General features: G+C 49.2%; 1 long non-coding RNA gene across 3 annotated transcripts; it reads left to right on the plus strand.

The window, feature by feature from the left end:
* The first annotated feature begins 22,268 nt into the window (after window positions 1-22,268).
* Window positions 22,269-27,194, plus strand: LOC143273914 (uncharacterized). 3 transcript variants are annotated; one of them, XR_013052224.1, is made up of 3 exons: window positions 22,269-22,850; window positions 25,835-25,998; window positions 26,048-27,194. It is a non-coding gene; the product is annotated as an uncharacterized LOC143273914 (long non-coding RNA). The 3 variants fall into 3 exon arrangements; XR_013052223.1 differs by lacking the exon at window positions 22,269-22,850 and adding an exon at window positions 24,291-25,488; XR_013052225.1 differs by lacking the exon at window positions 22,269-22,850 and adding an exon at window positions 25,511-25,544.
* Window positions 27,195-27,961: the final 767 nt, after the last annotated feature.

Raw genomic sequence — 27,961 nt, forward strand, 5'->3', positions numbered from 1 at the left:
ATTCGTAAAGTCTTTCTGCATAGGATTAACAATGAAGTTTTTTTAAATTTAAATTTGGTGATTTTTATTTTATTTGGTTTATCGAGACAGGGTCTCTCTGTAACAACCCTAGCTGTCCTGGAACTCCCTTTGCAGACCAGGCTGGCCTTGAACTCAGAAGTCCGCCTGCCTCTGCCTAGGGAGTGCTGGGATTAAAATCGTGCGCCTCCAACACCCGGCTTTATTATTATTATTATTATTATTTTTTTTTTAACAAAGCTGTGCATATCGGAATGGAGGTGGGGTGGGGGTGTCACCGGACTGCAGGATGAGCTGCGCTGGACCCCAACCTTCAAGGAGACTCCTGCAAAGCCGCGCTTCCCACCGCGATCCCCCGGGCGAACCTGCACAGGGTCTGGATAGGCTTGAACAGGTGGTGACATTTATCTAAATGCTCTTGCGAGTCAGTCCTCTGCCGCAGTCCCCTGGACACCCCTTCCCGGCCCCCTCCCCGGTATTTCTCGTTTTCTAGGTGCTGCTTGCTTCTGCAGCAGAACGCCCTGCAGGCGAGCTGGGATCTCCCGCCCGGACAAGGATTTGCGACCGGACTGAGCACTGGTTACCGAGCAAGCCCAGGCGGCTGTGACGCCACCGCGCGCCCGCGTCGGATGCACCTGCCCGGCCCAGGCGCCTCCCCGTCGGACGGGATCGCGCCAGGGACTAACGGGACAGGAGGGGCAGAGGCGACCCCGGCCGCCCGAGTCCCGGCACCAGGGCGCCTTTCTAAACGCGATTGCGCCAGAAACGCTGCAGCGCCGGTCATGTGACGCGGCCTGGCTCCTCCGCCCCGCCCCCCCGCTCGGCGGAACTCCTGCGCATGCGGAGTCGCGCCGGAAGCCAGGTTCTCGAGCTTCCGCATCCTGGATCCCGCGGAAACCCGAGGCGGTTCTTTGTTGTTCGTATCTTGTAACCTTTGCTTTTCGCTACCTAATTTCAAATACGCAATCGTTCCAGAATCTAACGGTGGAAAATGTCGCCCAGTCCTGGCCAGCCAGTAATCGGAAGCAGCAGCGTTGTGTGTCTTTTCAAGAAACGACAGCTAGTTTTATTTTTAATATTTTAAAAATTTAATGTGTGTAAGTGGCTTGCCTGCATGTATGTATGTGCACCACGCGTGTGCCTGGTGCCCACGGAGGTGAGGATCGGGTGTCGGGTCCTGTGAAACGTGCTTGTGAGCTGCTGTGGGTGCAGGGGATTGAATCAAGATCCTCTGTAAGGGCACCGTGCTCTTAATCGCAGAGCCATAGCTCCATCCCCAGCTAGTTTTTAAATAAACATTTGTTACATTGGATGTGTTTATTTGTGTGTGCGTGTGTGTGTGTGTGTGTGTGTGCGCGCGCGAGCGTGTGTGTGTCGCAGGAGTGGTCAGGATAACTCGGGGAGTCTGTTCTTCCCTTCTGGGTCCTACCAAACAAGCTCAATCTGGGCAGCAAGCGACTTGCTGCACCATCTCAACCGGCCTCCAGTTTTGTTTAAGATCTGTGTTTGGAACTGGGGCCGCTTTTGCTTTTCCATCTTGTTTGTGCACGGTCTGTCGCAGTTGACCCTTGGGGATACTTCTTTCACTGACCTTGGCCTCCTGTCCTCGGGAGCTAGCTGTCCTCTCTGTCCCCTTTTCCTTACCCTGGACGCTAGGACAGCCAAGATGATCAAACCCAAAACTACATCAGTCGATCCGTAGTGCACACCTTTAATCCCTGCGAGTTCGAGACCAGCGTGATCTTTATCGAAAGTTCCAGGACAGCCAGGGCTACACAGAGAAGCCCTGTCTCAAAAAAAACAAAAAACTAGATAAGTCAAGTTGAGCAGTTACTGGGGGGAAAGCATTGAAAAACGACACCCAGACCACACAAATCAAGTGTTATCTACACAGGCTTTCTTTACGGGAACTAGTGATTCCACTGGGGAGACTTTGTAAAGGTCAGTTGAAGAATTCGGACTTAATTTCTCTTCCTCTTTTAGTCATCAGATGAAGGTACCAATGAAGTAAAGCTGTCCTTAAATGTGGTGGCGCACGCCTTTAATCCTAGCACTCGGGAGGCAGAGGCAAGCGGATTTCTGTGAGTTCGAGGCCAGCCTGGGCTACAGAGTAAGTTCCAGGAAAGGCAACAAAGCTACCCAGAGAAACCCTGTCTCGAAAAAAAAAAAAAAATTGTTAATCAATAAGCCACTTTAGAATATTTGCATTAGTTTGTTTTGTATGTAGAAGTTACTTGGGAGTTATGGGAAATGTGGAAAAGGTAAGACAATCTTGAGGTGGAGGCCAGCCTGGGCTACATAGTCCTACCTTCACATAAAAAAAGGAGAGGGTCAGTGGGATGAAGTAGAGTATACAGCACAAAGCTTATGGTTTGGTCCCCAACCAAAGGGTAACACACTTGAATTTTTTTTCTCCTTTAGAGATAGGACATCTCTATGTAGCCTAGGCTGGCCTGGAACTCACTATGTAGACCTGGCTGGCCTTGAACTCACAGAGGTCTTCCCTCTTCCGCCTCCCAAGTGCTGACATACTACTTCACAAGACAAAACATTGTTTTAATTTTTTTCCTTATCCAGAAACAGTTTGTTGTTTTTGTTTTTATTTTTCGAGACAGGGTTTCTCTGTGTAGCCCTGGCTGTCCTGAAATTCATTTTGTAGACCAGGCTGGCCTCGAACTCAGAGATCCACCTGCCTCTGCCTCCCCAGTGCTGGGACTAAAGGTGTGCACCACACTGCCTGGCCATCCAGAAACATTTGAATCTAAACAAACGCCCAGACTATTTTACTCCTTTTCACAATGGTGCAAAATTTAAGTATAACTTAGTCAACAGTTGCAAAATAAAAAGATTTTATAGTGAATCTTCTCTATGCTATAAAAAAAATCATTTGCCTTTCTAGTTTTCAATTGGCAAAAATATATCCATCCCCCAAAACTATTGCTTTTAAGCCATACCACCCAAAAAGAAGAAGAAACTCCTAGAAAACAAACAAGAACAAAATACTCTTTTACTGGTTTCTTATAGACTGACCAAAGCCTGTGTTTTCTTGTATTTTCAACTTTTCTTTCCACAGTGTGAGCCGACTGGATGTTTGCTTTGGGGGCCATACACTGCCCTCAACAGCTACCTCTTCAAAAAAAGAGTATGATGAGATATTTTAAAGAATGTTTTAGTTGTTTAAAAGATTGGGGGAAGAAGGCAAGAAAGTGGGTTAGTCCCTTCATGAATCCACCAGTCTAAAACTCTTTGGGGGGCCTGCCACCCATCTCCTAAATAAATCACACACGGAAGCTTATACTTAATTATGAATGTCCGGCCTTAGCTTGGCTTGTTTCTGGCCAGCTTTTCTTTACTTGAATTATCCCTGTCTGGCTTTTGTTTCTGGGCTTTTACCTTGCTCTGTTACTGTATACTTTTCTTTCTTACCCCGTGACTGGTGGTGTAGCTGGGTGGCTGGCCCCTGATGTCCTTCTCCTTCTCTGGCTCCTTCTTTTATTTATTCTCTTCTTGCCAGCCCCGCCTGTCCTTTCTCTTGCTATTGGCTGTTCAGCTCTTTATTAGACCATCAGGTGTTTTAGACAGGCACAGTAACACAGTTTCTCAGAGTTAATTAAACAAATGCAACACAAAAGTAACACACCTTAAAATAATATATATATTTTTTTCTCCTTGAGACAGGGTTTCTCTGTGTAGCCCTGGTTGTCCTGGATCTCGCTCTGTAGACCAAGCTGGTCTCCAACTCAGACATCGGCCTGCCTCTGCCTTCTGAGTGCTGGGATTAAAGGCCGGTACTGCCACCACCAGCAAGTTCTCATTGCTGTAAGTTTTTAAAGTCTGTTTTCTCTCTACAAACCCCTCACTGTTGAAGGGGAGAGAAGATGACCCATGGTGCCTTCATGAGTCAGAGAATGGTGCCTTCAGAGTGGGAGAATGGGCTCTCACTGGTATTGAGAAACTTTCTCCAATTTCTCCATGTACGGTCTGCACGTATAGCTTACATTTCTTTATCTTGTTTTTTATAACCCAGACTTCAGAATGCTATTTTAGGGGCACAGTAGATGAAATTCTGCTGTTGGTGAGCAGAATTCAAAAGCTGGAACAGGCCTCTGTCATCTTGTTGGTGAGTTTGGTGATAAACATCGGCTAGTTCATCCTTTTCTTAGGTTAGGTTCCAGTGGACTGACCGGGGTTCAAGTGTGCTGTAGCAGTGGATGGGGTAGTCAGTTTGGCTCTGGACACATTCCAAGTTGACCCACAGCTTCTAACTAGTGTTGTTTATGAAGAGAAGCCAGTGTTTTCTGTGAGTCATAGCATTTCTCAGGAAAGAACTTTTTTTTTTCTTTTGACTTAGTAAATTTTTTTTAATGCTTAAAAAATTTGTTATGTTGCTATGACTGACTGATAAATAAAACGCTGATTGGCCAGTAGCCAGGCAGGAAGTATGGGCGGGACTAGCAGAGAGGAGAATTGGGGGAACAGAAAGGTGGAGAGAGACGCCAGCCTCCTCCAGGGAGCAACATGTAAACAAAGCAGGTAAAGCCACAGAACACATGGCGACATACAGAGTAACAGAAATGGGCAGAGTCTAAGTGTAAGAGCTAGACAATGGTAGGGCTGAGCTAATGGCCAAGCAGTTTAAAAAATTTTTTTGTTTTTTGTTTTTTGTTTTTTTTTTTGAGACAGTGTTTCTCTGTGTAGCTTTGGAGCCTGTCTTGGAACTTGCTTTGTAGACCAGGCTGGCCTCAAACTCACAGAGATCTGCCTACCTCTGCCTCCCAAGTGCTGGGATTAAAGGCGTGCGCCACCACCGCTCAGCTCCGATCAGTTTAATTAAAAGAAATTATTTGTATGGGTATTTTGCTTGTACCCGCTGTTAATATTCTGACCCACCCCTTGAAATCCCACCCCCTTGGCGCTGCCCTGCATCCTGACCTAAAAGCCTCATTCTAAGGAAAAACTCCTTCCTCTCTTCCATTTTTTCTCCCACGAGGTGTGCAACCCTCGAACTCCCTCTCTCCCTCTCTGTCTTTTCTATTTTTCTCTCTATCTTTCTAATAAACCCTGTGTGGATGCAGCCTCTGGGTTGTGAATAACTAGCTGCCACTACCACCATGCCCGTATGGCATTCATCTGCCCAGCATGCCAGCATGTTTTCCCTCATGCGTGGATCCTGATCTAGCCAGTCTTGGGTCCCCCGATGCATAACTCATAACACCAGGTGCTTGCCTAGTGTCTAAGGAGGCCAGAAGAGGCATTGGTTCTCCTGGAACTTGAGTTACAGCTGCTTATGAGCCACCATGTGGGCGCTGGGAATTGAACCTGGATCTCTGTAAGAGCAGCCAGTGCTTTTAACCTCTAAACCATCTCTCCAGTCTCTCCCTCCTGTATTTTGAGACAGGGTCTCACTAACCTAGGCTGGCTTGGAACTCACAGAGATCCACCTGCCTCTGCTTCCCTTGTGCTGGGATTAAAGGTGTGCGCCATCCTGCCTAGCTTGATATAGGAAGTGTTTAAAAAGAGGGTTTATTGTTTTGTTTTATCCTCACCCCCCCACCACTTTTTTTGAGACAAGGTTTCTCTGTGTAGCCCTGGCTGTCCTGGAATCGCTCTGTAGACCAGGCTGGCCTCGAACTCACAGAGATCCACCTGCCTCTGCCTCCTGAGTGCTGAGATTAAAGTCGTGAGCCACCACCACTTAGCTTATTTTCCCTTTTTTTTAACAGTTCTGCTGTGCTGTTAAAAAAAAATTGCTAGCAGGGTGAACTTGATATGGAAGTTGCTTTCTCAGCCCATGGGATATTCAGGTGAAGACATCATCCGGCCTGTGTCATGAGGCCAAAGCATCGCACTGGTCCTTCCATGAACCTGCTTTCCATTTTGTCTCCTCTGTTTTTTTTGGTGGTCTGTCTCTAGGGCTTTAGTCTTGATATCAGGACATACAGTGTGCACTGTGGCCAGCAGGCTGTCACTCCGCACATCAGACGCCGTTCACTTTCACTTTTCACAACGGAGTCATTTGCTCTCCTTCTAGTCTGTGTGTGTTTAATCTTTACAGTCATTTGTGATTAGCAGATAAACAGCAAAGCACAATTATGCACAAATCCTTCCTGAGGCAAACACGCGTGTAGCTGTCATTAAAGGCATCAAATTTAACAACATGAATACCTTTGCTTATGGCATCTGAGCAGTAGACAGCAAGGTGAATAATTCATAACTCCAGCCTTTGAAGAACCGTGTCTGAGCCACGCTTTTGAGCCAGGAGAGAAACAGCGGGCAGGGAAATGGTTGAGCTGACAGCTTGTACCCAGGAGGCTGACAGGATGCCAGCACTTCAGTTTGCTCATTTCAGGGAAGGTCTGATTGCCTGTTTTGCACTTCACTGTGTTGCTGCGACGCCCATCCATTTGTGACGCGATCCTAGACCGCTGCCTTAGCTTGCTAGACCCGTAGCTGGTGTTGGCATACTCATGTGTAGGGAGGTTGTGTGTGAACACTGACTGCAGGAAGGAGTTTTGCCTGATCTGAGTTCTAGATCGACACTCACGAGTGGACCTATAACGCTCTCTAGAATTCGAGTCACAGATATGTTTAACATTTCCTAGCAGTCGTGTTAAAAAAAGGAGGAAACAGAATTAACTTTAGCAGTATATTTTATGTAACTCAACAAATCCAAATATAATTTTAACATGTAAGCAATGCAAAGAAATATCAGTGAAATTGATTTTTCTTACAAAGTCCTTACAGTCTGGGGTGGGTGGAGTTTTATGACTCAGTTTGAATTAGCCACATTTCAAGTACTTGGTGATTAGGTAAGAGTTAGCTAATTCTGTGCCTGGGAACAGGTGAGTGAGAAACAAAGTGACTGGGCTGGTGGCCCAAGCTCTTGGGCCAGCTGATCTGGAGGGGATTTTCTCAGTTAACCTGACAAGTTTATGCCTCTTGGATTCTACACATTCCTTTTTCCTTTATACTATACTTACTTTTTTCTAGCAGGCTTTTTTTTTTTTAAACTTCTTTTAAAGAAGGTTTACTCTTAATTTCTTTCTCAGTTTATGTGTGTGTGTGTGTGTGTGTGTGTGTGTGTGTGTGTGTGTGTGTGTATACACCATGTGTGTGCCTGGTGCCTGAAAAGGCCAGGAGAAGGCATAGAATCTAGACAAACAGGAAGACTGTCTGTCTTGGGCCTTCCAGCTCTGGGCATGGTTGCAAGGGCTGAACTGGGAGTTATATGGAGGAGGGGACTTGGACCAGTCTCCATTTTGTCTTATGAAGTTACCTAAATTAGTTTAGATATTGAAATTCAAAGTTCGGAGCCGGGCGGTGGTGGCGCACGCCTTTATCCCAGCACTCAGGAGGCAGAGCCAGGCGGATCTCTGTGAGTTCGAGGCCAGCCTGGTCTACAAAGCGAGTTCCAGGAAAGGTGCAAAGCTACACAGAGAAACCCTGTCTCGAAAAACAAAAACAAAAACAAAAACAAAAACAAAAAAAAAAAAAAAAGAAAAGAAAAAAAAAAGAAAGAAAGAAAAGAAAAGAAAAAAAAGAAAGTTCCCAACTCAAGCCTGCTGTGATCATTGTCCAGTGTGTATTGAGATCAGACTGGGACTGGGAGCCCACACAAGTGGCTGATCTCCCAAATGGAGCCTTTTCAGATCAGAACATAGACAGGCTAAGGGTATGTCCTTTCCCACAGACCATTTGGAACCCATGGCAGGTGCAGAACCAAGGTTAAAAAAAGGGTCAAGTCCAGCCACCGGAGACATCCTTGAGTTTTAAATCGATCAAACAGTCCTGGAAAGTAGGAAGGGCATTCGACTCCAGACCAGCGCATTTCCAGGCTTAGTGGGCCATTGAAAGTTCCCACTGAGCAAGTCTCTCAGTGAGATGGAGGCAGGGGTTCCTAGAACCCTGGAGACCTAATGCCCCCCCCCCCCCCCCCCCCCCCCGCGCCCTGTTAAGTCCCAGTTGCTCTGTGCCGACGCTTTTGGCTGTGTTGGGTGCATGAAAGAAGAACTCCCAAATGGATGTCAGCTGGCGTCAGACCGAAACAGGAGAGTGGGGGGAGGTGGAGGCAGAGAGTAAAGGAAATGGCTGCCTCGGAGGGATGAGGGGCCACTCTGGTCCTGTATGTGGATGGGACAAGGGAGGTCTGTGGGCGGGCCTTGGGCCACCAGCAACTTCAGATGCCCTTCCTGCGTTTCAGGGCCAAATTTTAGATGTCTGAGGCAGTGCCAAGGGACGGAGGCAGAAAGAGACCAGAGTCTGGCCTTCACCAGATGGAACCAGTTTATTAGCACACACAGTGAGGGGCAGCCCCTCTCCTATGGGAAGCTGAGGGGGTTTGCCAAGGGGAAAAGCTAGCTGCCACCCTTTACAGGAGCTACATGGGGGGCTTGGGAAAGAAGAAATTGTTTCAGCCATGGGGGCCTCTGTGTGTCTCCAGCAGCCATGGGGGGCTCTGTGTGTCTCCAGCAGCCATGGGGGCCTCTGTGTGTCTCCAGCAGCCATGGTAGGGGCTCTGTGTGTCTCCAGCAGCCATGGGGGGCTCTGTGTGTCTCCAGCAGCCATGGGGGGCTCTGTGTGTCTCCAGAAGCCATGAGGGGCCCTCTGTGTGTCTCCAGCAGTCATGGGGGACTCTGTGTGTCTCCAGCAGCCATGGGGGCCTCTGTGTGTCTCCAGCAGTCATGGGGGGCCTCTGTGTGTCTCCAGCAGCCATGGGGGGGGCTCTGTGTGTCTCCATCAGCCATGGGGGGGGGCTCTGTGTGTCTCCAGCAGCCATGGGGGGGGGCTTTGTGTGTCTCCAGCAGTCTTTCCCTCCTGAGACCATTTACCCAAGGTGAGACAGAGTGTCTTTGGAGACATACATGCTCTCCCAACAGACATTCTTTTCTGGATGACTGATAACAAACTAGCTGAGGCTGGGTGGTAGTGGCTCAAGCCTTTAATCCCAGCACTTGGGAGGCAGAGGCAGGTGGATCTCTGTGAGTTCAAGACCAGCCTGGTCTACAAAGTGAGTTCCAGGACAGCCATGGCTACACAGAGAAACCGTGTGTGTGTGTGTGTGTGTGTGTGTGTGTGTGTGTGTGTGTGTGTGAACAAAAACAAAAATAAAACCCCAAAAACCAAACCAAACTGGTTGAGCAGAGGTCATCTCATAGGAATCCTGTTGTACAACTGAGGCACTCTATCAGAATCCCTTGGGACCTGAGTTACAGATGGTCGTGAGGTACCATGTGGGTGCTGGGAAGTGAATCTGGTCCTCTGGAAGAGCTGCCAGTGCTTTTTAATCACTGAGCTATTTCTCCAGCTTAGATTATTTATTCTTATTTTGTGTATATTGTTATTTATTTAAAAACAGTAGACGTGACCTTGGCGGGTTGGAGACAAGGGGTCCCAGAAAGTCACATGACACGACAGAACTCATGTGGAGGGTTTATTGGGGAGATAAGAGCTGAGGAGAGAAGAAGAGGAGATGAAAAGGGGCAGAGACCGGTCCCTGGGGACAAGGATGGCAGAGAGAAAGAGACAGGAAGGAGGTGGGCAAGGCCTGCTTTTTTTTTTTTTCTTTTCTTTTTTTTCCGTGACAGGGCTTCTCTGTATAGTTTTGGAGCCTGTGCTGGAACTCTCTCTGTAGACCAGGCTGGCCTTGAACTCACAGAGATCCGCCTGCCTCTGCCTTCCGAGTGCTGGGATTAAAGGCATGCACTCGGTTTTTAAGGCCTGCCTCTTATAAGGGAATGTGTCTAATGTGCACAGGGGGTGCTCTTAGTGGCTGCAGCTAAGGACGTATCTTGTTAGGACCCTAAGGACAGGCCAGTACAGATGCCTGAATGCTAACATATGTGAGTATTTTAGCTGTGTATATGTATGCCATGTGTGTGCCTGATGCCCATGGAGGCCAAATCAGGGTTTTGGAACCTCTGAAGCAGTGTGAACTGCCACATGGGTGCAGGAACAAAACCCGGGTCCTCTGTAAGAGCATTAACTGCTCTTAACTGCTGACTCAGCTCTCCAGCCCGTAATTTCTTTGTTATGTTTAATTATGTTTGATTGTAGACTAATCATTCTGCAATTTTTGTATTCTTAAACCTTTGCCAAACTTTCAGGGCATTGATGCCTCCTTTGTTGGGATAATTGGGTCTTTTTTGTTTTGTTTTTGAAACAGAGTCCCACTATGTAACTCTGGCTGTCCTGGAACTCACTCTGTAGACCAGGCTGGCCTTGAACTCACAGAGTTTGCCTTTGCCTCCGGGGTGCTGGGATTAAAGGCGCGTGCCACCATACTCTGACTGGGATAATTGTGTTTTTAAAAAACAAGTAGCTGTGTGTTGTGGTGCACATCTGTAATCCTAGTGCCTGAGAAATTACGACAGGAAGAGTGAGGCTTTGAGTTGAACTCAGAAAGCCCATATCTCAAAACCACAACACCCAAGCACACTCTCATTCATAAGGAATGTGACCATCACACCAAGGGTCGTCCTGGGCTGGAGAGGTGGCCCAGTGATTGAGTGCTTTCTGCTCTTATAGAAGTTCAGCTCCCAGCACTCATGTCGGATGGCTCTCAGCCACATGTGATGTCATCTCCAGAGGATCCAAAATCTTCTTCGGGCCTCTGTGGGTACCTGCACACTCTTGCCACACGTGCACACACACAACAACAACAACAAAAAGGCTATTAGCATGTTGTCGTTAGTACCACCTTACCTTTAGGTCCCACTCAAACATTATCATTTTCTCTGTCTTGACCATGATTTGTGTCACAGACAGGCAGTCAGGCAGGTGTCGTTTTCAAACGCACAGTATGGTTCACACATAAAAAGCAGTGAACAAACCTCCGGCAAAACTAACAACCTGACAATCCTCTAAGTGATGCCATCCACCTCTGGAGGCAGAGTTCGCTCATAGACGTTGGGTAGAGTTGGCACAAGCAGGTCACAAATCCGATGCCCAGTGCGCAGCAAGCCGCCATGTCCACATCCGCTGGTGGGAAGGACAGTGAGTGGCTGCAGGCTCTCCAGCTGACGTACTCTGACAGTGACAGAGGCTGACCGTCACCACCTCAGTTGTCACCCAGGTCAACCAGGTGCCAGACACTCAACAGTCACCAAGGCCAGAGGCAGGAGATGTGGTCACTGGCAGGCTTTCTAGAACGTGTGGTGTGCTGGAGCCCAGCATCTGCTGAGCTGCCTGGAGGCTGCCTGGGTGTTTATGGCTCTTCTGAGGGAGCTTCGCTTGTCTGAAGCTTCGACTGTTGGTGCAGACCTTCGGTGCAGGCTGCCTGTTCTCAGGGTGTGGCTGGGTACACACGGTTGGTCGCATCTGTCAGTGTGTCCTGAGGTCAGGACGCTGGGTAGGAGCAGCCATCTCAAGAGGCACTCTCCTTTGTGGTCTTGTGTTTGTTCTGAGTGTTCATTACGTAACACCCTCTAGTAGAGCGACACTTCTGTTCTGAGTCATGTGTTTCTAGATTCAGTGGTCCTGACTCTTTAGTCTCCTCAGCTTAAACAATTTCTCAGTTTTTTTTTTTCCCAGTATTCATGATTTTGGTGCTTTGCTTGCCTTTTGGTTTTTGAGACAAGAGTCTCAAGTAGCCCGGGCTGGCCGTGGATTTGCTATCTAGCTAAGGATAACCTAGAACTCCTGACCCTTCTGCCTCCACCTTCCATGTGCTGAGATTACAGGCTTGGGCCACCACGCCCCGCTGCCTTGATGCTTTTGAAGGTTACAGACCACTCGCTGGCTGTAGGAGCTAATGTTTCCCTGTTTTAGTTCATGAATTAGTGTCATATTTGAGGTTCACTAACAGTCCCAAGTTCCTACAGCAAGAAGCTGAGAACAGGACAGAATCCAGAATCACCAGGGAGAAGGGCCTCTCGTGTACTTGTGGGGGCGTGTCTTGATGACATTAACTGATGTAACCCTAATGGTGGGCGGGACCCGGGTTGTGCACCCCCTGCTCTCTTCTGAGAGCAGACAGGTGGCCAGATGCTTTGAGTTTCTAATTCTTTAAAAACTTTGTTTTAGATATTTATTTTGTGTGTGAGTGTTTTGCCTGCACCATGTGCCTGAGGATGCAGAAGAGGGTGTTGCATCCCCAGGAACTGGAGTTGCAGACAGTTGTGAGTTGGCATATGGGTGCTGGGGATCGAAACCAGGTCCTCTGGAAGAGCAGTCAGTGCTCTTTCTAACCTCATAAATAATTAAAAAAAAATATTTTTATTTATTTTGTGTGTGAGAGCAGGTGCCCACAGAGGTCAAAAGATGGTGTGCCAGATGCCCTGGAGCTGGAGTTACAGGTGGTTTTGAGCACCAGGCACCAGCCCAGTACTCGGGAAGAGAGGAAGTGAAGTGCTCTTAAACGCGCCATCTCTATGTTCCCTAGACTTATTATTATTTATTACTATTTTTGTTTTCTGAGACAGGGTTTCCCTGTGTAGACCCAGCTGTCCTGGAACTTACTGTGTAGACCAGGCTGGCTCTGACTCAGAGATCTGCCTCTTTCCTGAGTGTGAGGATTAAAGGTCAGTCAATTTTTTAAAGTAATAATGACATTTAGTCCTTTATCATTTTAGATGAAAATACTTTGTCTAATCTTTGTCTTCCTATTTGGACTATATGAAGGTGTATAATATTTATCTAGTAAACTTTTTTTTTTTTTGGTTATTTTGAGACAGGGTTTCTCTGTGTAGTTTTGGAGACTTTCCTGGATCTCGCTCTGTACACCAGGCTGGCCTTGAACTCAGAGATCCGCCTGAATCTGACTCCCAAGTGCTAGGATTAAAGGCGTGTGCCACCACCACCCAGCTAGTAAACTGTTTTATTCCTGGCTTATCTAGAAAGTGTCTCATCTTCCAGAGATGTGAGGTCAGTTAATTCTGCTTGTGATCTTTGTTTTGATTGACTTTTATTAACCCACTAACCATCTGGAATTAGTTTGAGCGCATACTGTATGGTCTTGGCTTCAACCACTTCCTGAAGTAACATCAGTAAATGTTATTCAGTTCAAGCAGGAACTCACAACAGGAAGGTCTGCAGGATGCATGGGCCATTCACTCCCTATCTGGAGAGTGTGCCATGTGCCCAAGGGCACCCTGTGCACTGTGCTTAGATGTAGGCGTGACCTTGACAGTGCAGCTGAATCTGGGAACCAAAATGGCCTGAGCCTTCTCTCTAGGAAATGCCAGTGGCTACAGACACCCCTGGGTGCCTCTTAGCTCCCTGTCAGAACCAGGGCCATCCTTTGAATAATCTTCTTCTTCTCTCTCTTTTTTTTTTTTTTTTTTTTTTTGGTTTTTTGAGACAGGGTTTCTCTGTGTAGCTTTGGAGTCTGTCCTGGAACTCACTCTGTAGCCCAGGCTGGCCTCGAACTCACAGAGATCTGCCTCCCAGGTGTTGGGATTAAAGGCATGCGGCACCACCGCCCGGCGAACAATCTTCTTGTCTCTGGGTAACCACAAATTGTGAACCACTCCAGCACTATAGATTATCAAGAACCTGTCCTGTTGCCAATGATATGTGATGCTCTGTTTTTTGTTTTTTTTTTTTTAAAAAAAGCATATATTACATTTTTTATGGATCCTGTTTTAGTTTTGTCTAATTATTTTAAAATAGTAATGTAGGGAGCAGAGGGAGCCGTGAGTGAATGTATAAAGAGTCGATGGAGTTCACAGTGAATATGTATTGTTGGCATGGTCATGCCAAGAACCTATGTCTCAGACCCATGGGAGTGATAAAGCCTTCCCCCAGGGAGAAGCTTACAGTATTAGAGGTTTAGTCCATTATCATCATGGTGGGACATGTTGGCACGCAGGCAGACATGGTGCTGGAGAAGGAGCTGAGAGTTAATATCTCTTGATCTGCAGGCAACAGGAAGTGAACTGAGACACTGAAAGTAGTTTGAACATATATCAGACCGCAAAGCCTGCCTCCACAGTGACACACTTCCTCCAAGGCCACATCTACTCCAACATAGATAGCTACACCTCCTAATAGTGCCATTCCCAATGAGCTTATGGGGTCCAATTACATTCAACTATCACATTTCACACTCTGGGCCCCATGAGCTTGTAACAATATCATAATGCAAAATACATTTTGTCCAACTTCAAAAGTCCCCATTGAAGTATTTATCTAATTATCCTTTATCAATAAAAACTCGGGTCAGATATCAGGGTAAGAACCTGAATGATCAGAGAAGCGACCAGTGACCTCTCTCTCCTTCCTTGACCCAAAAGGGCAGAGAATCTTTCTAAACCCCTCCTTACTACTTCCTGTGACTTTCTATATGTCCTAAGTCCTCCAAAACCTCTATGGCTAATTTTGGTCAGCTAGTAGCCCCGTCCTCTGATTCAAGGTAAACTTTATTGCTGGCCTTGGGAATGTCAGTGTGATCAAAATATCCCAGAATACTCCACAGTCTGTCACAGTCTCAACAATGTTTAAAAGTCCAAAGTTCAAAACTTCTTCTAAGATTCATGCAGTCTCTTAACTGTAATCCCCTATAAAATCAAAATCAAAAAGCAGATCACATACTTCCAACATACAGTGGCACAGGACGTACATTACCGTTCCAAACACAGGGAAGGGGGCACAGTGAGGAAACAGTGGACCAGAGCAAGCCTGAAAACCAGCTGGGCAAACCCCAAACTCTGCAGCTCCATGGCTGATGTCAAGGTGCTCTTCAGATCTCCAGCTCCTTTCAGCTTTGTTGACTGCAACACACTTCTCTCTCTTGGGCTGGTCCCACTCCCTGTTAGCAGTTTTCCTCAGCAGGCACCCCAGAACTCTGGCATCTCTAGCATCTTGGGGTCTCCAAGACAATCCAGGCTTCAATTTCACAGCTTCATGCAGGGCCTCCCCAAGCCTCCATGCAGGGACACCCCTGCCACATGCCTGGCCTCATCGGCTTTCCTTAGTCACAGAGGCAAATCCCATAGCCTCTTTCTTCTGTCCTACTCCAGAACCACAGGGCAGAAGCTGTCAAGTTCTGCTGCTTGCTGGGGCTGGAACATGGCCCCCTCATTCAGTTCCATCTTCACCAGCTTTCTGTTTTCCATGGTTTCCTTCACTGCCTAAGCTTGGCTGTTCTGGAACTTTCTCTATAGACCAGACTGGCCTTGAACTCATAGAGATCCTCTTGGCTCTGCCTCCTGAGTGCTGGGATTAAAGGCGTGCGCCACCACCACTTGGCCAGACTACTCTTCTTATTTCTGATATCAGTAGTCATTACTAAGCAATGCTGCATTTCCAGAGTCTGTGGAATCTAAATACTGTTTTCCAAGAAAGACCAAACTGTCATCTATGCAAATTAAACTGTAGAAGATATGGTGGGAACTTCCTTTAAATGTCACTCCCCTCCGCTGGCATCCTCCCAATTCCTAGGAAGTCAGTGGGAGCGGTTATTTGTACTAAAAATGGAATACACTTGGAAGTGCAATCTGTCTGGGGAAAGTGATGGTGAGAGTGTGGGGTGCATTCCTGGAAGTGCCTGCCATTAAAATTTAAACAACTAGAGGATGCTCTGCTTTCCTCCCCCCATTCCCTCCCTCCCTCTCCTTCTCTCTCTCTCTCTCTCTCTTTTTTTTTTTTGGAAACAGAGTCTCATGATATAGTTCAGGCTGATTGGAACTCACGGTCTTCCCGCCATAGCTTCCCAAGTACCTGAACCCCAGCTTCATAGTCGTTCTTCTCTCTCTCTCTCTCTCTCTCTCTCTCTCTCTCTCTCTCTCTCTCCCTTGACAGGGTTTCTCTGTGTAGCTCTGGATGTCCTGGAACTCACTCTGTAGACCAGGCTAGCCTCAAATTCAGAGATCCACCTGCCTCTGACTCCCTGGGTTTAAAACTAAATAATGTTATTCTTTTTTTTTTAATTATTTTTTTTATTTTATTTGCATTGGTGTTTTGCCTGCACATATGTCTGTGTAAAGGGGTCAGATCTTGTAGTTACAGACAGCTGTGAGCTGCCATGTGGTTGCTGAGAATTGAACCCGGGTCCTCTGGAAGAGCAGTCAGTGCTCTTAAGGGATAAGCTATCTCTCCAGTCCCCTGTAATGTTACTTATTTATTTATTTATTTTGGGTTTTTTTTTTTTTTTGAGACAGGGTTTCTCCATGTAGTTTTGGTGCCTGTCCTGGATCTCGCTCTGTAGACCAGGCTGGCCTTAAACTCACAGAGATCTGCCTGCCTCTGCCTCCCGAGTGCTGGGATTAAAGGTATGGGCCACCACCGCCCGGTATAATATTATTCTTAAAGAGGAGGGATTAGCCAGGCAGTGGTGGCACACGCCTTTAATCCCAGCACTCGGGAGGCAGAGCCAAGTGGATCTCTGTGAGTTTGAGGCCAGCCTGGTCTACAGAGCAAGATTCAGGAAAGGCTCAAAGCTACACAGAGAAACCCTGTCTCAAAAAACCAAAAAAAAAAAAAAAAAAAAAAAAAGAGGAGGGATTAAACAAATGTTCCCGTACCCACTCTTGATATTTTATTTTAGAAAGGATGTTGGAACAAATGAGAATAAAATAAGCTTATTAATGTATATATTTGTAGTGTGAATTGGTCTTAATAATAAAAACCCTGAGCCAAGCTGGGCGTTGGTGGTGCACGCCAGGCGGATCTCTGTGAGTTCGAGGCCAGCCTGGGCTACCAAGTGAGCTCCAGGAAAGGCGCAAAGCTACACAGAGAAACCCTGTCTCAAAAACCAAAAAAAACAAAAAAAAAAAAAAAAAAAAACAAACCAAAAAACCCTGAGCCAGATATCAGGGTAAATGCTGAAAGATCAGCTAGACAAAGGAGCCAGCCACAGCCACCTCAAAATTCCTCAGCCTGAAGGGGGTGAGCTCCGGGCTCCTCCTGCCCCATAGTCCCCTGCCACTGTGCCATCTCATTTCCTGCCTCCACCTCCCAAGTACTGGATCAAAAGCATCAGATCCAAGTGCTGGGATTAAAGGTATGTGCCACCACTGCCTGGCCTCTAGCGGCTAGCTCTGCACTCTGATCTCCAGGTAAGCTTTATTTGTTAGAGCACAAACAAAATATCACCACAAATTCTGTTTCAGGGCCCCAGACCTTAGCACAACCGACTCCGTGATGGAAGTGCCATTCAGGCTGTAGAACTCAGCAGGTAGACAGCACCACCTGCCAAAACTAAAACAAAGTCCTAATCCATTAAAGTCCATAGTTCTGGGAAAGTCTCTGAATGTTCTAACCTTGCTTTGTAGCTTCTGTAGTTCCGCTTCTGGCTAACTGTTCTTGTTAACTGAAGTGTTCTGGGTGTTAACCCAGAACATGGCTTTTGTGCTTAAAAGCTCACCCTGAGAAAGGCACAGTGCTACACTGGGATTCTGAACACCCAGTGTATTCACCATCTGGCTAATAAAGACATTCTATTGGCTTGAACCCATGTCTGAGCAGTCTTCTCTGGTGAATACCCCACAACATCTACCTAGTGTATATTTACCATGCAGTTAATTGGAGTTATCCAGATAAATTAGCCAACTTCAGAACACACTAGAAGATTACAAGTGTGTGTCACTGTGTCCAGTTTATGCTGGGGATGGAATGTGAACTTTCCTGGGGAGATGTGGACAAATGTCCATTATACCCAGATGGGGCACCATTGACAGTCAAGTGACCTGGAATCAGCCATATCACCAAAAAGTGTCACCCAGCGTGGATGACAACTCCCTATGGATGTATAGATGGAGTCTACCTGGACCTCTGTGTTAACCTATGACAGCTGTACTCCAGCAGGGCTGAGCACATCTGTTAACCTATGACGGCTGTACCCCAGCATGCCTGAGCACATCTGTTAACCTCTGACGGCTGTACCCTAGCAGGGCCTGAGCACATCTGTTAACCTATGACGGCTGTACCCCAGCAGGGCCTGAGCACATCTGTTAACCTATGACGGCTGTACCCCAGCAGGGCCTGAGCACATCTGTTAACCTATGACGGCTGTACTCCGGCATGCCTGAGCACATCTGTTAACCTCTGACGGCTGTACTCCAGCATGCCTGAGCACATCTGTTAACCTATGACTGCTGTACTCCAGCATGCCTGAGCACATCTGTTAACCTATGACTGCTGTACTCCAGCAGGGCTGAGCACATCTGCTAACCTCTGACAGCTGTACTCCAGCATGCCTGGGCACATCTGTTAACCTATGACTGCTGTTCTCCAGCATGCCTGAGCACATCTGTTAACCTCTGATATGCCTGGAGTACATCTGTTAACCTATGACGGCTGTACTCCAGCATGCCTGAGCACATCTGTTAACCTATGACGGCTGTACTCCAGCAGGCCTGAGCACATCTGTTAACCTCTGACGGCTGTACTCCAGCATGCCTGAGCACATCTGTTAACTTATGATAGCTGTACTCCAGCATGCCTGAGCACATCTGTTAACCTCTGACGGCTGTACCCCAGCATGCCTGAGCACATCTGTTAACCTCTGACAGCTGTACTCCAGCATGCCTGAGCACATCTGTTAACCTCTGACGGCTGCACTCCGGCATGCCTGAGCACCAGCAGCCAGGAAGGAGGCAGAGGAGGAAGTGAGGGGCTGGAGTATCAGAATTATCTGAATTATCCTTCCTTCTGTGAGGGTAGGTCAACAGGTCCAGTCTTGCTGAGGGTTTCTTATGTACTGATTAAGATGGCAATAACTAGTTTATGTAGAGGACCAAATTCTACCAACACTAGGGTTGGCCTTGACTTTTGAACTCCTAGTCCTCTTGCCTCTGCCTTCCAAGTTCTGGGAGCATAGACTTGACCAGGCCTGGCTTAATGATGGAATTTTTATGATCAGTGAAACTATCTGAACGAATAAAGCAGTTCAGGAGAAAACTGTCCCCCTTCCCCACACAGGGTTTCCTGGCTGTCCTGGAACTCACTCTGTAGACTGGGCTGGCCTCAAAATCAGAGATCCATCTGCCTCTGCCTTCAGAATGCTGAGATTAAAGGCACGCGCCACCACGGCCCTGAAAATTCAATGTTTTAAAGGCAGGATTTTAAGTCCCAAGTCCGATTAGCAGCCATCTAACTCATGTCTTAAGGGACCTGCCGCCCTCTTCTGGCCGCTGCAGGAACTGCACACATTTGGTGCACAGACATTCAGGCAAAATATCCATATCCATATGTCTTAGGGTTATTATCGCTGTGACGAAACACCATGACCAAAAGCCGCTCAGGGAGGAACAGCTTTGTTTGGCTGACATATCCTAAGTCACAGTCCAGTGAGGGAAGCCAGGCAGGAACTCCAACAGGGCAGGACCCTGGAGGCAGGACCTGATGCAGAGGCCGTGGAGGGTGATGCTTACTGGCTTGCTCAGCCTGCTTCCTTATCGAACCAGGGGTAGAACCAATCACAGCGAGCTGAGCCCTCCCACAACGATTGTTAATCTAGGAAATGTCCATAGGCCAATCTACTGGAGGCATTTTCTCAGCTGAGTTTCCCTCTTCCCAGATGACTCTCCTTGTGTGAAGTTGATAAACAACAACAGACCCCAGACCCCCCAAACAAAACAAAAACAAACAAACAAAACAGAATACTTATTAAATTCCTACCATCACTTGGTGTTGTTCCTAAAAACTGTTAGTAATACACTTTAAATTCATCCCATTAGATTAACAAAGATTAGAAGAAACCTTATCACTGGAACAACCTTTCCCGAGAGGACCGTCGTCTGTGGGCACTGAGATGCAGCCTCCCTCTCCAAAGATAGGGCCACTGTGACCCGGGATCGTATTAACAGGTGGGCGAGGGGCCGGAGCTATGACTTAGTGGTAATCGAGCTTGCTGCTCTTCCAGAGGACTGGGGCTTTGTTCCCAGCACCACATCTGGTACCTCACAACCTCCTGTAACTCCAGCTCCAGAGGGCTCAGAGGGCACCTGCATGGTATATATACACATAGACATGCACACGTAAAAAGATAAATAAGCAAATACAGGTAGGATAATGAAGCTTTTAGAATGTAAAGGGTAAACACCAGAGTTGAAAGGAATATTGATTATCCTGCAGTCCATCTGCTAGTGGTGAGCTTATGTCTGGGGAGGTTAAGTGACCTGTTCAAGGATGCAGAGGGGGAATCCCTGGTCCTGCTTCTCTGAACAGGCTGTCGAGTGAGCAGGCATGCTTGATTCCTTCCTCTCTGATGATCTGTGAGGCTCACTGCACAGTCCCTGGATCCCAGTTTCCTCACTGGTAAAATGGAATGATTGGTTCAGTCACAAGGCCAATGATTTAATCAATTACACCCATGCAGTGAAGACCCGATTTCATTGGCCAGGCTCATGTGATGATGTCCCCCAAAGTGCTCTGGATGCTCTGTGGAGTGTCCTGGATTGTGAACTCACTGATGTGCCAGGAGGTGTGTAAATGAAATTCTAAATGGTCTTGTTAAATAAGAAACACAGAGCCAAATAAAGAGTTAAAAGCCCAGAGATTGAGCAGTAGCCAAGAGCTGAGACCACCTTATCTTACCACTCGCTGCCATCCTTCGAGAGAGAGAGAGAGAGAGAGAGAGAGAGAGAGAGAGAGAGAGAGAGAGAGACCTTCTTCCTGTGTCCTGTCTTTCTATTGCCTTTCTGTTCTGCCTTCTCATTGGCTCTAAACCCAACCACATGACTTCCTCGTCACTGCCTGTCTATACAGACCTCCAGGTCTCCATGGTTCCTACTGAGATTAAAGGTTGGGGTCACCACTTGGCTGTGTCCTTGAACACACAGAGACTCTGCCTGCCATGTGATTGGATTAAGGGCGTGTGCTACCACCGCAGGACTTCTACTAAATGGCTTGCTCTTAGCTCTGATCTCCAGGCAACTTTATTAACATATAAATAAAATCATATTTCAGCACAAATAAAATCTCACCGTAGAGGCGGATACCCCAGATTCCACAAGAGGGCATGGCCAGCTCCCAGCCCCTCTTCTCCTTCACCCTTAGACCTTACCCGACATGCACATTTTGTTGGTTGTTCTTGAATGTTCCTAGAGGGCATGAGGTCCATGTGCTCACAGCCAGCACTAAAGAAACCAGAACTGTTAAACACTCAGGCTTTTCTCTTCAACAGAAGAAACTGACTGTTCAGGAGGCTGGAGTGGATGTTGTTTAATAACCTGGCGATCTTTTGTTATTCTGTGGCGCCAGCTCTCCCTCGGATCCCCCTTATCCCGAGCATCGTTTCTCAGTCAGTAGAACCCATCCTTGAGGAAGGGATGGCAGGTGCTTTGAAAAAGACGTGTACTTTGCAAGAGAGTTCTGATGTAGTCATGCCTTAAGCTGTGCTGTCATAGTTGTCGCGAGGAAACTTTCCCCCAAAGTTTTACTGTGTTTAAGTTCTAAAAAATAACCGCTCAGGGCCAGACTGCAGAAGTTTGAAGAAGTCTGGCCAAGTTGTGTTGGACTGAGCTTCCTTCCTGCCTCCTTGGTTTGTTTTTCTGCTGGCAGCAGAGCTTGCAGGAACCCCACAAGCGTCATTGTTCATTGTTGGGAATCTCCGCTCCGGTCTCACTCCTCCCATTCCAGACCCCACCCCTCAGAAAACCCGCCAAAGGTCAGCGCCCCCGCCACCACTGCCCCCCGACGGGGGCGGGGCTGCTCAAGACCACACCTACAGGGTATTTAAGACCTGGTTGCCAGACCTGTGGTTTTCCCTCCTGCCTTTCCAAGAGTCACCGGAAGCTGTGTTAGAAGAGTGTTGGCGACCACTGGGTTTCCTAGTGGCTGTACCCAGCAGGACTGCAGAAGAGGTTGACTGGACCACTGGCCTGGGGACCAGGTGACTGTAACTAGCAAGGGGGAGGTCTTTTGCTTTACTCCTTGGCATTGTTATAAATGGATCTTTGGACTCAAGTTCTGGGTGGGTGGATAAGGATCCAGGCCCTCCCGAGTCTATGCTGTGTTTTCTCTCTTCACCATTTCTAAGTCTATTTTCCCTTATTCCTCAAGAGTTCCTGGGGTAAATAAGTATGGGGGCTCGTCCCCCACAGAAGAGGGGACAGCTTTGTGAAGGACTCTGCCTTTAACTTGTAGTCCTGTACTTGGAAATAATCTGTGGTATTTTCATTACATCAAGTCCTCTAACTCCAGTCCTGCCCCCATCTCTTTGAGACAGGGTCTTTTGCAGCTCAGGCTGGCCTTGGATTTGATATGTTATTGTCTTAGTCAGTATTCTGTTGCTATGAAAAAGACACCATGATCATGGTGAAAGACCCCCGCTCCATTATGAGGACATGGGGCTTTGAGCCAATGAAATGCTCCCCCCCCCCCAATAACTTAGCCTAAGAAACGCCATTCTGAAGGAATCAGAAAAACAGGAGTTCACAGCCGTAGCCAGCCACCCGGCCTTGACAGAGATAACTATGGCCAGCCATCCAGCCTTGAGAGAGATAACTGTGGTCGGCGGCCTTGGGAGAAAAACAGTTGAGTCGAATCAGGATATTTTATGGCTGGCCCCCTGGCCTTGAGGAATAAGCAGCTGGCCTGGGCAAGGCCAAATCAGCCACACACATACGACCCCAAGTTCACCCTGGCCTTCTTTGAAACAAACAATAGGGACCCTGTAACTATGCTTCTCGCTTCTGTAACCGCGCCTCTGCCCCTGGGATCCCATAAAAAGTCCCCCTTGCCCTAGGAAAGCGCGCAAGTCCTCCAAGAGACTTCGCCCCAGGTACCTGGTCTAAATAAACCCTCTTGCTTTTGCATCTGATCTGTGGTTTCGGTGTGTTCCTTGGGTTTGGGGTCTCTCCCGGAGGAAGATCTCAGCTGGGGGTCTTTCATTTGGTGGCCCGTACGGGGATTGAGACCCCTCCCTGGGACCACCGACCCACCATCAGGAGGTAAGCCGGCCGGCCTTGGTTTATGTCATCCCTGTCCTGTCTGAGTGTTGTCTGTTTGTCTGAATGTTGAATGTTGTTTGTTTGTCTGCGCGCCTGATAATCTGTCTGTGTCAGTGGATCTGAAAGGGCCGACGGGCCCGGACTTTGCCACTGGGACCCTGGAAGACGTTCCACGGGAATCTGAAGTCCCCTCTGGGGCACGGTTTTTCTGAAGTCCCCCCTGGGGCACGGTCTGAAGTCCCCTCTGGGGCACGGTTTTTCTGGTTTTGCTTTCGGTTTGGAACCGAAGCCGCGCAACGTATGTTAGTCTCATTTATGTTTGTCTGTCGTTTTTTGTTTTCTGTTTAACCGTTCTCCTCCTAGAAACAGTCATAGGAAGCCGAATCGGCGGATCTCTCCCGCTCCCTGTTCCTCCCGACCCCTCCACCAGCGTGTCGTTTCCTCTCCCCGCGTTCTGCCGCTCTGGCGGTGGCGGCGGTGGCGGGCGCCGGTGCGCCCCGTGCCTCCTCCCGTCCGCGCGGCCGCGGCGCGGTCGCGGGGGTCCGGGGCGGCGCTGGGGGGGGCTCCCCTCGCTCCCCGCTCTCCCCGGCCGTCCACGTCTCCCGCGCGGGCGGAGGAGTCCGCCCCGCCGGGCCGCGGTTTTCCGCGCGGCGCCTCGCCTCAGCCTGCGCCTAGCAGCCGACTTAGAACTGGTGCAGACCAGGGGAATCCGATCGCGAAGGCCTGCGGCGGCGCAGGCGGGCACGGGATGTGGCTGGGGCGCGCAGGCGGGGCCGGGGATGGGGTCGGCGGGGGACTGCCCCCCAGCTGGCGACCGGCCGCGGAGCGCACTTCCGCGCGACCAGCCGCCGAGCGCGCTTCCACCGCGGAGCGCACTTCCACCGCTGCGGTGTCCGGCTCCGGGACGGCTCCGGGACGGCTCCGGGACGGCTGCGGGACCGGTGTGGGGAAGGTGGCTCGGGGGCGGTGTCACCCGTGGACGCCGAGTCACCCCGCCCCGAGTGTTACAGCCCCCCGACAGCGCCGGAGGTACCGGCAGCCCCCGCCGCGGCCTCCGAACAGCTTCTACAGCGGGAGCGGGAGGATGAGGCGCCGGTCGCCTACGAGGAAGGCGTGACAAACCAGCCAAAGACAGCCAGTCTTCCTGGAGGCTCGGAGGTTCCAGGAGACAATAAAAGACCCACCCAATTGCCTAATGCAGCCTTTCCCCTCACCCGCCCGAACTGGGACTCTGCGACCCCGAAGGTAGGGAGCACCTACGTCTCTATCGCCAGTTGCTCTTAGCGGGTCTCCGAGGGGCTCTAGACCCCCTACCAATTCGGCTCAGGTTACCAGGAAGAGACGCCGGCAGCGTTTTTGGAAAGACTTAGAAAGGCAAAAAAAATGTTTAATAAAAGAGACAGAAAAAAATGTAAAAAAAAAAAACGAGAGCGGAGAGCGAGCAGGAGGAAGGGAGGGCGAGACACGGAGGGAGAGGAAAAACGAAAAAAAAAAAAAAGTCCTGGCCACTGTAATGTCTCAGGGACAGGTCAGAGAGGGAGTTAGGACGGGAGATCAAAAAAGGACACTGCTTGACAAAGACCAGTGTGCTTACTGTAAACAGAGAGGACATTGGGCTCCTGACTGATCCAAGAAGCCTCAAGGGTCTTGGAGACCTAAGCCAAGGGCCACGGACCTCCTCAATCTAGAGGATTAGGGAGGTCAAGGCCAGGAACCCCCCCCCCCAGCCTAGGATAACTCTCAAGATTGGGGGACAGCCAGTGACCTTCCTAGTGGACACCGGGGCTCAACATTCAGTCCTGACCCATACCAGAGGCTCTCTCAGTGACCGCACAGCTTTGGTCCAGGGGGCCACAGGTAGCAGGAGGTATCGAAGGACCACCGAGAAAAAGGTTCAGCTGGCATCTGGACAGGACCCAAAGGGACCCCCCTACAAGTCCTAGCCCTTTGAACTGTTCGTGGATGAAAACTCAGGCTTTACAAAAGAAATGCTGGTACAGAGACTGGGGCCATGGAAGCCCGGTAGCTACAGGATGGCCCGGCCCCCTGTCTGCGCATGGTAGCCGCCATTGCTGTTTTGCTCAAGGATGCAGGGAAACTGACTTTGGGACAGCCATTAACTGTGTTATCCTCCCATGCGGTAGAAGCTCTGGTCCAGCAGCCCCCAGATCGAGTGGTGTTCAGACCAGTTGTCTCCCTCAACCCCGCAACCCTGCTGCCCTTGCCAGACCCATCCAAGGAGCACAATTGCCTCCAGATTCTGGCGGAGGCCCATGGCACCCGCTCTGACCTAACAGATCAACCGCTGTTGAACTCAGATTTTATCTGGTTCACGGATGGGAGCAGCTTCCTCCAAGAAGGAAAATGGAGGGCCGGAACAGCCGTCACCACCAAATCGGAGATAGTTTGGACCTCACCACTGCCACCTGGAACATCGGCCCAAAAGGCAGAGCTGATCGCGCTGACCCAGGCCCTCCGGATGGCGGAAGCCCGGAGGACCAGGAACTAACAAAAAAAATGGGGGTGGAATGGAGCCCCGAGCGACAAGCTTACATCATAGATGGACAGAGGCCTTGCCTACCAAGAAAAAGACCGCTAACGTGGTAACCAAGAAACTCCTGGATGACATCTTTCCCAGGTATGAAATACCCCAGATATTGGGGGTCAGACAATGGGCCCGCCTTCGTCTCCCAGGTAAGTCAGAAGGTGGCCAGGCTACTGGGGATCGATTGGAAACTTCATTGTGCATACCGCCCCCAGAGCTCAGGACAGGTAAAACGTACAAATAAAACCATTAAGGAGACTTTAACCAAATTAACGCTTGCAACTGGCACTAGAGATTGGGTGCTCCTACTCCCCCTAGCCCTTTACCGAGCCCGGAATACTCCTGGGCCTCATGGCCTAACCCCGTTTGAGATCATGTATGGGGCTCCCCCACCAATTATAAATTTCCTTCACCCTGATATCTCCTCTTTTGCCACTAGCCCTACCCTAGAGGCGCACCTCCAAGCCCTCCAATTGGTGCAAAAGACGGTGTGGAAACCCCTGCCTACCGGGAACAACTGAACCGCCCGGTGGTGCCTCACCCATTCAAGATTGGGGACTCTGTCTGGGTCCGACGCCATCAATCCAGGAACCTAGAGCCGAGGTAAAAAAGACCATACACCATCCTGTTAACTACTCCCACCGCACTCAAGGTTGACGGGATAGCGGCTTGGGTCCACGCGTCGCATGTGAAGGCTGCCAAGGAACCCGACGAAGCTGAGGGCACCGAGACATCTAGTTCAACGCTTTCCAAACCCACTAAAGATAAGACTCACCCGGGGGTCCCCTTGATCCCCCTAATAGTCCTCCTGACATTAAGAGGGGCATCACCAGAGAGCCTGTTTCCCTGACGCTGGCCCTGTTACTGGGAGGAATTACCATGGGCAGAATAGCTGCTGGGGTAGATACAGGACCACAGCCCTTATGGAGACCGGCCAATTCAGACAGCTCCAAGTAGCCATGCTCAACAGGGATGGTTTAAAAAATGGTTCCAAAGGTCACCATGGTTTACGACCCTTGTCTCCCCCTAATCATCCTCCTGCTCATTTTATTGTTTGGGTCATACATCCTCAACAGATTGGTACAATTCATCAAGAATAGGGTTTCTGTTGCCCAGGCTTTGATCCTAACCAAGCAATATCAGAGGCTCAGACAGTCAGAGATGGAGCTAACCCCTTATTCTCCATCCTAAAATGAAAGATTCCATTTGGTACAAAAGAAAATGGGGGAATGAAAGGCCCCCCGCTCCATTATGAGGACATGGGGCTTTGGGCCAATGAAATGCTCCCCCCCCAATAACTTAGCCTAAGAAACGCCATTCTGAAGGAATCAGAAAAACAGGAGTTCACAGCCGTAGCCAGCCACCCGGCCTTGACAGAGATAACTATGGCCAGCCATCCAGCCTTGAGAGAGATAACTGTGGTCGGCGGCCTTGGGAGAAAAACAGTTGAGTCGAATCAGGATATTTTATGGCTGGCCCCCTGGCCTTGAGGAATAAGCAGCTGGCCTGGGCAAGGCCAAATCAGCCACACACATACGACCCCAAGTTCACCCTGGCCTTCTTTGAAACAAACAATAGGGACCCTGTAACTATGCTTCTCGCTTCTGTAACCGCGCCTCTGCCCCTGGGATCCCATAAAAAGTCCCCCTTGCCCTAGGAAAGGCGCGCAAGTCCTCCAAGAGACTTCGCCCCAGGTACCTGGTCTAAATAAACCCTCTTGCTTTTGCATCTGATCTGTGGTTTCGGTGTGTTCCTTGGGTTTGGGGTCTCTCCCGGAGGAAGATCTCAGCTGGGGGTCTTTCAATGGCAACTCTTACAAACCAAAGCGTTAAATTGAGGTTTGTTTACAGTTTCAGAGGTTTAGTCCATTATCCTCACGGCAGGGAGCATGGTGGTGTGCAAGCAGATTTAGCTGAGAGGTCTACATCCAGATCCGAAGGCAGCAGGAAGAGAGAGACACGGGCCTGGCATAGGTTTATGAAATCTCAAAGCCCTGCCCCCATGACACACTTCCAACAAGCTCATACCTACCCCAGCAAAGCCACACACACTCCACGGCCACACCTCCTAATCCTTTCAAATAGTGCCGCTCCACAAGGGTTCAAACCTATGAGCCTATAGAGGCCATTCTTATTCAGACCATCCCAGTTAGCAAGGAAAACTGTCTCTCTCTCCTTGTTCCAGAGGCAGGACTCTCAGCTCCTTCTCCAGCACCACGTCTGCCTGCACGCCGCCATGCCCCCCACCATGCCTGCATGCTGCTATGCCTGCACCCACCATGCCCCCCACCATGCCTGCACGCCACCATGGTCCCCGCCACGATGATAATGGACTCAGCTTCTGAACTGAAAGCCTGCCCCAGTGAAATGTTTTCCTTTGTAAGAGTTGCCGTGGTCATGGTGTCTCTTCACGGCAATAGAACCCCTAAGACCTTGACCTCCTGGTCTCCCCAGTGCTCCCCCCACTGCTGGAGGAGCCACCACACCTGCTTCCGTTGACCCCTTTCCATGTGTTATTTCCATTCTTTCCCCAAAGCAGTCTCTTTTCTATTTCCCCCCAGCTTCTC

The sequence above is a fragment of the Peromyscus maniculatus genome, chromosome 6, assembly GCF_049852395.1.
Source record: "Peromyscus maniculatus bairdii isolate BWxNUB_F1_BW_parent chromosome 6, HU_Pman_BW_mat_3.1, whole genome shotgun sequence".
Classification (NCBI taxonomy): Eukaryota; Metazoa; Chordata; class Mammalia; order Rodentia; family Cricetidae; genus Peromyscus; species Peromyscus maniculatus.